The sequence below is a fragment of the Protomyctophum bolini genome, assembly GCF_963924005.1.
Source record: "Protomyctophum bolini genome assembly, chromosome: 11".
NCBI classification, from domain to species: Eukaryota; Metazoa; Chordata; class Actinopteri; order Myctophiformes; family Myctophidae; genus Protomyctophum; species Protomyctophum bolini.
The window spans coordinates 31412689-31424249 of NC_137872.1; positions in this window are offsets into that span (position 1 = coordinate 31412689).

Here is an 11561-nt window from a genome sequence, read left to right on the forward strand (position 1 = left end):
CATTATGGAACAACAATGAGCGACATTCGGGCACGTTTGCATGATTCATTTGTATATACCGTATTGAATGCCATGCCGTCTGACTGTGACATTGTATGTTGTATTAATGCGCGCATGTGTTCAAATGCTTTTTTAATAGCAAAAAAGTGCATGTGCATCTATAGAACTTTATTGTGCATGAGCCTCTAGCCCAGTAATTGAAAACTGAATAGAACAGTGAAGTTGTGCGGGCTCACGGCTCTTGGCCTAATTTGGCAGATGGCTCACTGAACCTCTCTACGGAGCCATTCCCAGAAGTGTGTGCGTGTGCGTGCGTGTGTGTGTTTGTGTGTGTGTGTGTGTGTGTGTGTGTGTGTGTGTGTGCGTGTGTGTGCGCGCACGCTTGCCTGCCTGTCTGTCTGTCTGTCTGTCTATATCTGTGTGGCTCCCTGGAGACAAGCACTCGTCAAATCGTCCTCTCAACAATTCTTAACGCTGTGATCTGCAGAGCAATGTTGTGAGGGTGGAAGTCAGGGGAAGGGGAAGGGGGGGGCAGGTGTCAGCCTTTCTCTCTCTTTTTTTAACGATGTCTCTCTCAGGGCTGCTTTCCTGGTCTCGTCTCTCTCCTGTGGCCTCCTTCACCTTGCAGAGGTTCATTTTGGCCGCCTCGTTTCTCCTCCGGAATCCTCGTCTCATTCTGGTCCAAACCAAACCCTGCACGCATGGAGCTGATGGTAGCCCGGTCAACATGTTGTCCCTTTTAGCCAAAAGCTCCCACAAGGACCCCTACTTTGAGAACCACTGCTCTACATCACACACACACACACACACACACACACACACACACACGTACGTGCGTGCGTGCGTGCATGCTTAGGTCCGTGCGTGTGTGCGTGCGTGTGTGAAGTCCCTCCGAGCATATGGCAGAAGAAATACTGTACCAAGAACACTGTTAATTGTAGTTCCAAATTTGTTGTTGTCTAGTGTCCAAGAGCCGGTCAATGACACCATCAATGCCATGTATGTGTGTGTGCAATGCAAGTGCGCCTGTGTGTGTGTGTGTGTGTGTGTGCGGGGGTGCGCATGTACTCATCTGTGGCTATAATTATGTTCCACATGCAGTGCATGAGCAAATGTCTGTCTGTCAGTGGAGATGTACCGATGAGACATGTTGGCCGATATCGATATCCGCTCCAATGAATCCATTTAAACCGGAGGACCAGATTCAAATTATATTCAAAGATTTGAGACACATTTTCAAGACTTTTCGAAAAATAGCAGATCTACAAGCTCGTACAGCATAAACGGCTTGAGTATTTATTTTTTTATTTTAAAATGTTCCAACTTGCTGACTCTTTTGGAAAAAAACACTGATAGAATTTGCAGCCTTAATCATCACAAAAGATTTTTCAACATAACCATTATGAAATAAAATATCTGCTAAAACGTTTCTATACCGATATTGCATTTTAAGGCCAATATTGGCCGATGCGATGTGATGACCGATGTAATTGCCCATCCCTATCTGGTACACACAACATCTCTGACCACTTTCTTCATGCTGAGGAAGGCTTTGATGCACCGAAACGCTATTAATGAAACCAGAAGGGTTTTTTCTTCCCCCTCTCCATCCCTCGTGTTGGCGCATGCTGCCAGTGATCTATCATGGATTGAACGTGCACTGTGCGTAAACATGCCACTTGTGCACCTTCAAAGCTTTACAAAGCTGCAGGGTATCAATAGCATGTATGCATATAAATCTTCCATTGTTTTGTGTGACCTGCTAAGTAGTATACTGTAGGTGTGTGTGTGTAGAGTAGACCATGGATTGTTAAAAGCCAATGGGTGACCTGCTTTAATGTAAATGTGGCCAACGCGGCGGCCACATGTCCTGCTGGGGGCTTGTACATTCTCAAGGGTGCACCAGCGAGAAGGCACTCGCAGGAACGGCGCCTCTGAGAGTCTGAGCGCTATACTGTAGTCATCACGGACATAGATATTTAAAAAGAAAAATAGACCGCTGCAGTTCGTTGGATCCATGTGTCTCCAGCGTTTGGCGGAAGTCAAGCAGAAGTCTGGAAGGCACGCTATACGTCACTGCCACTCAAGTGACTAATACTGGCCAATCACAGCACTTCTTTTCCGGCATGAGAAAACAAACCGAATGTCCCCTTCCATTACGCACGCGGAAGCTTGGCAAGCTTCCGCTATGATTCTGCAAAAGCTTCTTCTTGCCTACTCGAGATACACATGCCCCTGCAGAGCCGAAGGAGGCGTCTACCTTTTTTATGTCTATGATGAGCACGGGTATGTTGTGTGCATGCAGCTTCCACTGCCCCTCCCACGTTGCCAACGTACAGAGTAACACGCGTGTCTGTACGTGTTCATCACAGATGTCTGCTCCCCCGACCCCGACCCCCACTCCCCCTGCCTCAAATCCCACCCGCCCTGCATGGCCCACTCCCACTCCAGACCTCCCACAGCTTGCTCACTGCCTCTCCGCCCAGAGCGCGCCCAGCGCAGGTGACACGAGGCTTGCCCCACACACACACACACACACACACACACACACACACACACACACACACACACACACACACACACATCCACCAGGCTGCAGAAGAGCAGAGCAGCAGGGGGGCTAAGTGAGTTAAATTTGGAAATTATTACTCAGTGTATCAACAGGCGGCTCCGAACGAAAAGTTATGCAAGAGTCTGGAGGCCTGTTCCGTTATTGATTGGACAAGACGGGCTCTGATAACGGCACGGCTTCCCTGTGGATCTCTGACGTCATGTTACTGATATCACGCTGAGGGTGTGTGTCTCTCTCCCAAATATACTGTATTAGACTCATGAGCAACTTTGAGTATCTAGAAAAGCACTAAATAAACTGGATCGGTGGTTTTCAACCTTTTTCATATCAAGGACGGCCTATTATTTATTCTGCATTTGATGAGATTGATGAGATTCAGCTGCTCAGACCCAAAACCAAAGTTCAGTCGCATACGTAACTCACCAATAGATTGCACAAATATTTATTATAGAATGAGAATACAAGTGTGCATATGATATTTTATCTTGGCGTTCGGCTCTGCTATACATTTCCTCCCTGCTCTGCACAATACAGCCATCATTAAACATTAAGAGCATGGATATAGAAGATATACAATAACAACCCCCCCATGGGGAACAGAAATAGCAGAGCCCACCGGTGGTGCTGGGGTGGCGGTGGGAGCAAACGGAGCATAACAACAACCAGGAACCATAATGCAGAAGGAACGCAGGAATAATGCAGTCTTAGGGGAGCTTAAATACCCTGCCCCGATTGGTCAGCTGATTGCCACGTCAGCGAATTGCAGGTGGGTTTTGCATATCCGTGTATGCACCCGTAGTAATTCAGCGTATTAACTCCTGGAGAATATCTGACTGAAGCTACAGTACATATCATAATATTTTTTTGTTGTTAGATATGATTTTGTTCCACAATTCCATACTGTAATGAATGATGTTGGTACCTAGACTCACGTAGCCAGCCTTCATCATGCCTTTGCAATGCATATCGCCCCAGGACAGATTAAGTCTGGCCCCTCTCAATGCATATCGCCACAGGACAGATTAAGTCTGGCCCCTCTCAATGCATATCGCCCGGGACAGATTAAGTCTGGCCCCTCTCAATGCATATCGCCCCAGGACAGATTAAGTCTGGCCCCTCTCAATGCATATCGCCCCAGGACAGATTAAGTCTGGCCCCTCTCAATGCATATCGCCCCAGGACAGATTAAGTCTGGCCCCTCTCAATGCATATCGCCCCAGGACAGATTAAGTCTGGCCCCTCTCAATGCCTATGTGAGGCTATAGTACTTGGTACCATAGAAGACACCATAGAACATTGATCAAAACAACAATTCTTCTAAATTCTCTAATTGTGTAGACTGCTTGTAAATTAAGTAATGCAGATGTTAAACAATAAAGATCTAATAAGGCTCCAACTCTCCATCATTTAGCTGGAGACCACCTGGAACCCCCTCAAGGACCACTGGTGGTCCCCGGACCACTGGTTGAAAACCACTGAACTAGATGATTGTTATAATATTGTTCACACACAAAAAAAAGAACATGTGAAAAATAGTCAGGGGTTTATTTCCTTGGCTTACTGGCAGTACAGCATACACAAGATAGTTGCTGTTGATCAGTTTGCGAGATTAGTCACGGACACACACGCACACCACTGTTTCCCAAACGGAATCCCATTTTCTTTTCCTACATTTAAAAATACTAGACCGGTGCCCGGCTGTAGAGTACCGAATCGGGAACGATGGAAGTTGGAGATCCGTGCCCCACCCGGCTATGCAATACCCGCTGTACCCGTGTCAGAGTACGCATTCCACCCATCTGTCTGTGTCCCTTTTATGCCCATATGTGGAGATTTCTGTACCTGTCTCTCTGTGTTCCTTTTATTCTATGGAGTTCTGTGTCAGGCATGTCCAAGTGTTGTGACACCGGGCACTGCACTCCCTGTGGGGGTGTGGAACGCGTGCATGTCGAACTTGAAGTCGGTGGGGTGAACGGGGCTCGAGTTACGTGGATTACAGTCGTACACACATAATTACGTATGTACAGTACAGAGCCTTGGTGCATACATTTTTAAAACAAACAAATCTAATAAGTTACATTTAAAAAAAAAAGAATCATAATAATGAAGTAGTGAAAATAGCCGATCTACGCGAAGCAACGTGCAGTGACTTTTGTGAGCTTGTAGATGGTCTAGTTTGGGGTCCCGGGGAGAGATACATTTCTCTTTTGGGTCATGGGTTAAAACGTCTGGGAACCACTGTTCTACACGGCTCGCCCCCGAGGAGCCGCGCTGTGAAAACGGATCGATTGGAAGAACGTCACTGCTGTGTGGAAAGGAGAGTGTTGTTGTTTTAATTTGCACAACGATGGGCCTCGCTTTCCCTGCTTGTCAATAGTTATACAGGAAAGCGCATACAGTATTAATGCAACTGACATTCAATGTGTATTCAGCAGGGCGGGTCATTTTCGCGTGAATTTGGCCCAGACCGGCCCACCACAACCAGCGCGCAGATAGCAGAAACTCTACCGCCCGCTCCGTCGCGGCACACACAAACAAACAAGCCCTAATACCACCACTTTTACAGAACAACATAAATGATACAAACCAACAGACAACTACACAACCCTTTGTAGAGGGTTTATTTGTCACTCACTGATACAGGTACAGTGAAATTATCATGATGGCACTGGCAGAATGGCAGCACGCCCGGACCTTTCCTGGTGGCCTGCCTCCTATTGGCCTGCCTGTTTTTTTTGTGTGTGTGTGTGTGGAGGTTAATATCTTGTCTATGATACCTGCCCTCTAACGAAAATGAATCCATCTCCCCATGTCCCATAGGCTCTGTAGTTCTGTCTACTCATATAAATTATACACCGTACAGTGTGTGCGTGCGTGTCAGCGAGCACGCACGCACGCACAGAGAAAGAAACAGATGCATTGCACACCCGGCAATTACATTCATTATGGGCTGAAGTTAGTGCCACCCACAGTGTCACATGGTGTCATACGACAGTGTCACATGGTGTCACATAGCCGATCTAACAGTATACAAACTCACATCGCGCTATGCACGGATGCGACTCAATTTGAGCTTGTAAACAGATCTTCTCATTTATATTTTTGTGCGACTGAGTCTGAAATTAAATGAGGCGTCATGTGCTGTACAGTCTTTACCTCTCAGTGATTGTGATCCTCCTCTTACCCGTTTTCATTTCCAACGCCTGAAATTAATTTACATACATTTGCGCAATTTCCGTTCCACAATGTATTTATAAAACTACAACCTTGAAATCTCGTTACCACTGAACGGTGTAGCCTACCATACGATTATTTTTTATTTGAATCCAAGGTACACAATAGATATAATGAAATGTATAGTGTCTGTGTTATTCACAGTATATTTGGTTTCCTTAAGCCTGATTGTTGGTGCTTTGTATTACGAAGATGATTGCCAGGCTGAATATTGCGATGCGGCGCATTTTGAGCTGCAATAGCACTTCCGAGTTCCGACCTTGCACTTTGTAAGGCGTTCTGGATAAGCCCAATGCCTACATTGATATAGTACCTGAAATTGCTCATCCTTCTGTTTTCAGAAGAAGAAGATAATTAATTAATCCATTTTGGGTGGGAACCCCTTTTGGTGTTTTAAGCATTATGTTATACTTTAGCTATTTTTGAGAAATCATGTAAATGCGGCACAAACCTTTGAATATATATTCTTTCAGAGCAAACATTTTAACTCAAATCTTTGCTTTTGAGGGGTTCCTGCAACAACATATTTTCAGACGTGGGTCGGCGGCCAATTACATATCATTCTGGGGGTCCTTGACGTGACATAGTTTGAGAACCACTGACATAGAAACATAGAAAAATTGTCATTTGTAGAATCTTTCCCAGGTCAAAGTGGGTTAAATGAAGCAATGAAAGGCAGTGTGCCACAGACAGATTGTTATCGGTGATGAGAACGACTGACGCCGGTGAGTGAATAAGCATTTGAAAGATAATGCAGTGTGTTCATGTCATGACAAACATGACGTAACATTGTTCCTCGAGCCGGGTAAGTGCGCCATCGTACGACGTACGCCCCCCGTGACTGTTAAAGGTATCTTTGGAGTCAAGGCTGTTGCTTGCTGTTATGTCTAGTAGTACACAGCACTCAACATTTGTCACATTTGACTGCCCGATGATGGCTTCTGATGTTTGTCCACAAAGACTTATTTGTGTAATTGAATGGCATACTTGAATATAGCACTTACCCGGCAAGCAATATTCCATAGCTTAAGAAAACGCGTTTGAACTTTGTTTAGCCTGTCAACTTTTTAGCCCTCGAATAGTTTGTTCTTCTTCTTCTTCTTCGGGGGTTTGTGCAAAAGCACCAAGGAGGGAGCGCTTTGAAAGGTCACTAATGTCCTCTTTTTAATCTCTTCTTTTTCCTGTAGCTCTCTGGAGACATCGCGCTACATCTTGTGAGTTTTCACTCTGCGAAAGAGAAACGGAGCGAGAGAGAGAGCGAGAGAGAGAGGGAAAAATACAGATGTACGAAATTCAGCCTTGCTCTCCATACTGACCTTCCCTGACCCGCTCTGTCTAGGTGTGTCCGCCCGCAGCACATAAGGGCCATTAAAAGCTGTGATCGTACATTTAAAAAAAAAAAAGTTAGAGCAGGAGTCTGCAGAGGCCGGAAGGACGTACGCCATCCGTTACTGTTAAAGGTCTCTTTGGAGTCAACGTGGCTGTTGCGTGCTGTTATGTCTAGTAGCACACAGCGCTGCAACAGCCAGGAGATGGGTGGAGTAATGGAGTCACACTGTTGCTCAAAGGCAGCTAGCATGGCTGCTTAAGGCCTGGGCTCATGCGCTCTGGGATACAGCGGAGTGACTGCACAGTACAGTACACCTGCCTGGCACATTCTGGGGGTGGTGGAGGTACAGTATATAGCGGTAGAGCGGCCGCTTGGGAACCGGAAGGTTCCCAGTTCGATCCCGGGCTCGAAGTGTACTTGAGCAACCACTAATTGCTCCCGATGAGCAGGTTGGTGCCTTGCATGGTTTCCTCCGCTGTCGGTGTGTGAATGGGTGAATGTGATGCACTATGTAAAGCGCTTTGGATAATGGCGCTATATACATGCAACCCCATTTACCATTTAATGTGTGGCTGAAGTTTGTCCGTGCGTGTGTGCGTGCCTGCTTGCGCATGTTTGTATAAGAATGCTGAAAGTGTTTTCCTATACGCGTTGTGTTTATCAGACAGGTTAAAGGCCAGGCGAGAGGATGAGACAAACAAGATGCCAATGGAAGGGAAAGGGATGGCAGTGAAGTTGCAGTACAATCTTTTGACCAACCACTTGTTAGTGAATGGCGTCCCCCTGAGAATACCTGCATGTGGCAAAGGCCACACTTACATACAGCCCTTCTTCCACTGCACTTTGATACAGTGGAAGTGCTCTCGAGCAAGGCTTTGAAACCTCCAAAACCCCCGGCTACGAATCCACGGCCAGTTGGCGCGTAAACAGGAGCGTGTTTTCATTTAATCAGCTTTTGCTTAATTAAATCAGGATTAGGCGTGTATTAATTAGACACACCAGGCAGCAGCACTACGTTACGCCGTCTGCATGCCCGGAGGGAAGCGACGACAGCACTTTAACACAGACAGTGGCGGCCGTGTCTCCCTGAAGAACACCACGTTACGCGTTGCGGCTACAGCGGGCGTCACATCCCATTCCATGCCAGGTCGTGAGGACGGAGCGTCCAGCCACTGTGACACTTGTCCAATCCCCAAGCCGTCTCCAGCTCCGTGCCGGCTAATCTCCCCTGACACCCCGTGCCGCACAGCGCAGCCCCGGCCGCGACTCACTCTAGCTTGAAACAAGCCAGCCTCTCCTCGGCCCCGCTATCCACCACCACGGCAGCCCCCAAATCACTATTAGCCCCCCTGTCCGTCTCGTGTCTCCTCCTCCGTATGGGTCTTATATTGTACTCTCTCTCTCTCTCTCTCTCTCTCTCTCCTCCTATATCTTCTCCCCTCTTTAAACATATATCTGCCGCTCTCTCTCTCTCTCTCTCTCTCTCTCTCCCTTTCTTTCTCTTCTCCATCCGTCTCTGTCAAACTATATTCTGCGTGTGCTTTATCTCTTTCAGCCCCCATTTCTAACCCCCACCCCACTGCACCCAATCCCCCCCCCCCCCCCCTCGGGTAAATCGTTCCTTTGTTGATGAATATCTACGGATGCGGCAGCGTCTGTGATGGGGCGATGGAGGGATAGTGCCGTGTTTCCTTTAGGAGTCTGCCGATGGCATGCAGAATGGCCTTTCATGACGGTCGGCCCTGCCCCGCTCGTTCACTTTGCTGAATTCGGGGGGGTCTTTATCACCGAACGCAGCTTTTCTCGACTGTGAGAACCCCCCCCCCCCGATCACCTATCACACTAAATAAACTTTTTAGGTGTGGCGGTGCGGAGGCTGATATGATTTTTGTTACTGGAATCTTTCAAATGCGAAATAATGAACACATGTTTCAAGTCCTGTTGTTTACAGCTGTTGCAACCATGGGGTCTCTCACGAACCAAAATTAGAACCTTCACAGATCGTTTTGCTAATTAACGTGTTTGCGGGGGGGGGGGGGGGGAGAAAATAAACGGCAAGTCACTCAAAAAATCCCATTTATTATTTAAATGTATTCAACAATTCCAAAAGATAAAATAAGATAGACAAACATAGCATAGATTTAATTTACAAGCTGTTTGTTCTTCTCATCGTTATCCATATAGAGGCTATCCACTCCCATATACAGAGCACACAATCTCATTGGCTGAGCAAAATATCTGTCATTTCATTGGCCCTATAGCACAGAGTAACTCAATGAACAGAACCATGTACTGTATAGCTATGGCACGGCACATGCTAAAATGCACTCACAGGTACACGCACAAGTATGCACGCACACACACGCACGCACGCACGCACACACACACACACACACACACACACACACACACACACACACACACACACAATGTGCACGTATATAGCATAGCAGTGGGTGTGGTTTCTGGACCCACTGAAAAATCGCCCATAAATTTTTCCCATAGAGATTTACAAAAATATTTATATAAATAAAGCCATCCAGGATCCTGGTGAGTCATGACCATAAAACGTTTGATTCTGTGAAAAGATGAAAATGAAAGACGCTAAATAATTCCGTTTACAATATTTATTAAATGTAGTATATCATTATAATTAAATATGTATTTATTTTTGTCACAGAATCAAAGGTTTTATATGGTCTTGATTCACCAGGATCCTGGATGGCTTTATTCTAGACTTAGAATAATTAATATACTGTACATATTTTTGTAAATCTCTTTTCTATGGGAAAAAATCAATTGGAGGGTTTTTCAGTGGTCCAAAAAAACACAACGCCCACTACTATGCTCTATTGTGTGCGCACACACACACACACACACACACACGCACACACGCACATCACACACACACACACACACACGCACATCACACACACACAGAGACAAACGTGCAGTCACTCATAATTAGCCAAGTCACTCACCCCAATCGGTTTCATCCCCAAGCAAAGCAGTCAGGCCGCCATGTCGAGTAAATATTACCATAATGCCTGCGTGTGTGTCAGTGAATGTGCAGCTAATGAATGGATGACATCCAGTGAAGCTCAAAGACCCTGAAAGAGGAAAAATTGCCCGCGCGCTTATACTATTACCACCCCCGGCCCCAAGCAAGCCCCAATCCAATCCCTACGCACGCACGCACGCACGGACGCACAGTCGCACACACACTCCTTCATAGTTGCTCAATTTAAACTCTCTCCCTCTCTCTCTCTCTCTCTCTCTCTCTCTCTCTCTCTGGCTCCCGTGCCAGATTTCAGCACACAGCACTGCCCTATACTGTACAGTAGGTCGGCACACCGCAGGGGGGGATAAATGTGCGCTGTTAAAACGGGTTGGCTTTGAATGTGGCCTCTGAAGTTTGCTTTTTCACAAGGCTGTGCCAGGTAGAACATCACTATGAAACTAGAACATCAAATAGACACTTAAACTCTTCTTTTTGTTCTTCCTCTTCTTCATCGTTGTGTGAATCCATACAGAAAGGACACCGTGTGAACAGAGTGAAGTAGACGGGGTAAAGAATGTTATATGCAGTGGTGGAAAGTACCATTTACTATTTTTAATACTGTACTCTTTGGTCATTTGATAATAGGCGATCGACAGGCTCGCAATGTGTCGCCCATGTGGCGCATTGTGAGCTTGTAGATCTGCCATTTTCAAAAGAAATGTCATACATTTGAAAACTTGAAATGGGACATTCTGCATAATGAGCACTTTTATTTTTTGATGCCAATACTTTTACTCGCGTAAATTTAGAATCCCGGGCTTTTACTTGTAGCAGAGTATTTCTACATTGCAGTATTGATGCTTTTACTTAAGTAAAACATCTGAGTACTTCTTTGTCCACCACTGGCTCTATGAGGAGTTTAGTTTAGATACATTGTAAGGTATGGTGCAAAATGTCTTTGCTCAAGGTTTTACAATATTCCTCACAATGTGGAGTTGTAGCAACCATTTCGGTTTTTTTTTGCCGTGAAAGTCTTGAATCGAGGATTGATCTCCAATAAGCAGCATCACAATTAACATCTCATAAACCTGCATGTGCCCCCGGCCGGTCGGTCGGTCTGTCGGACAGACAGGATATTTTCACAGCGGGGGGACAAATTATATAATTTTCGAAAACCTCTTTTTGTGCAGATATTATGCATCGCTACAAAATAAAAATTCACAATCTAAGGGAAGAGAAGCACACGACGACAATACAAATTTCCAGTCAAACCGATTATTCCACTTGACGGGTATACAGCTGAGCACAGCCACCGGCTGGAGAGAAGAAGAGTATGTTCTCCACTGTACGTAGGGGGAGGGGAGGGGGGGTTTCACTGTCACTGTTGTATCGTTTATATTTATTAACATTTTCTTTTTTTTTCT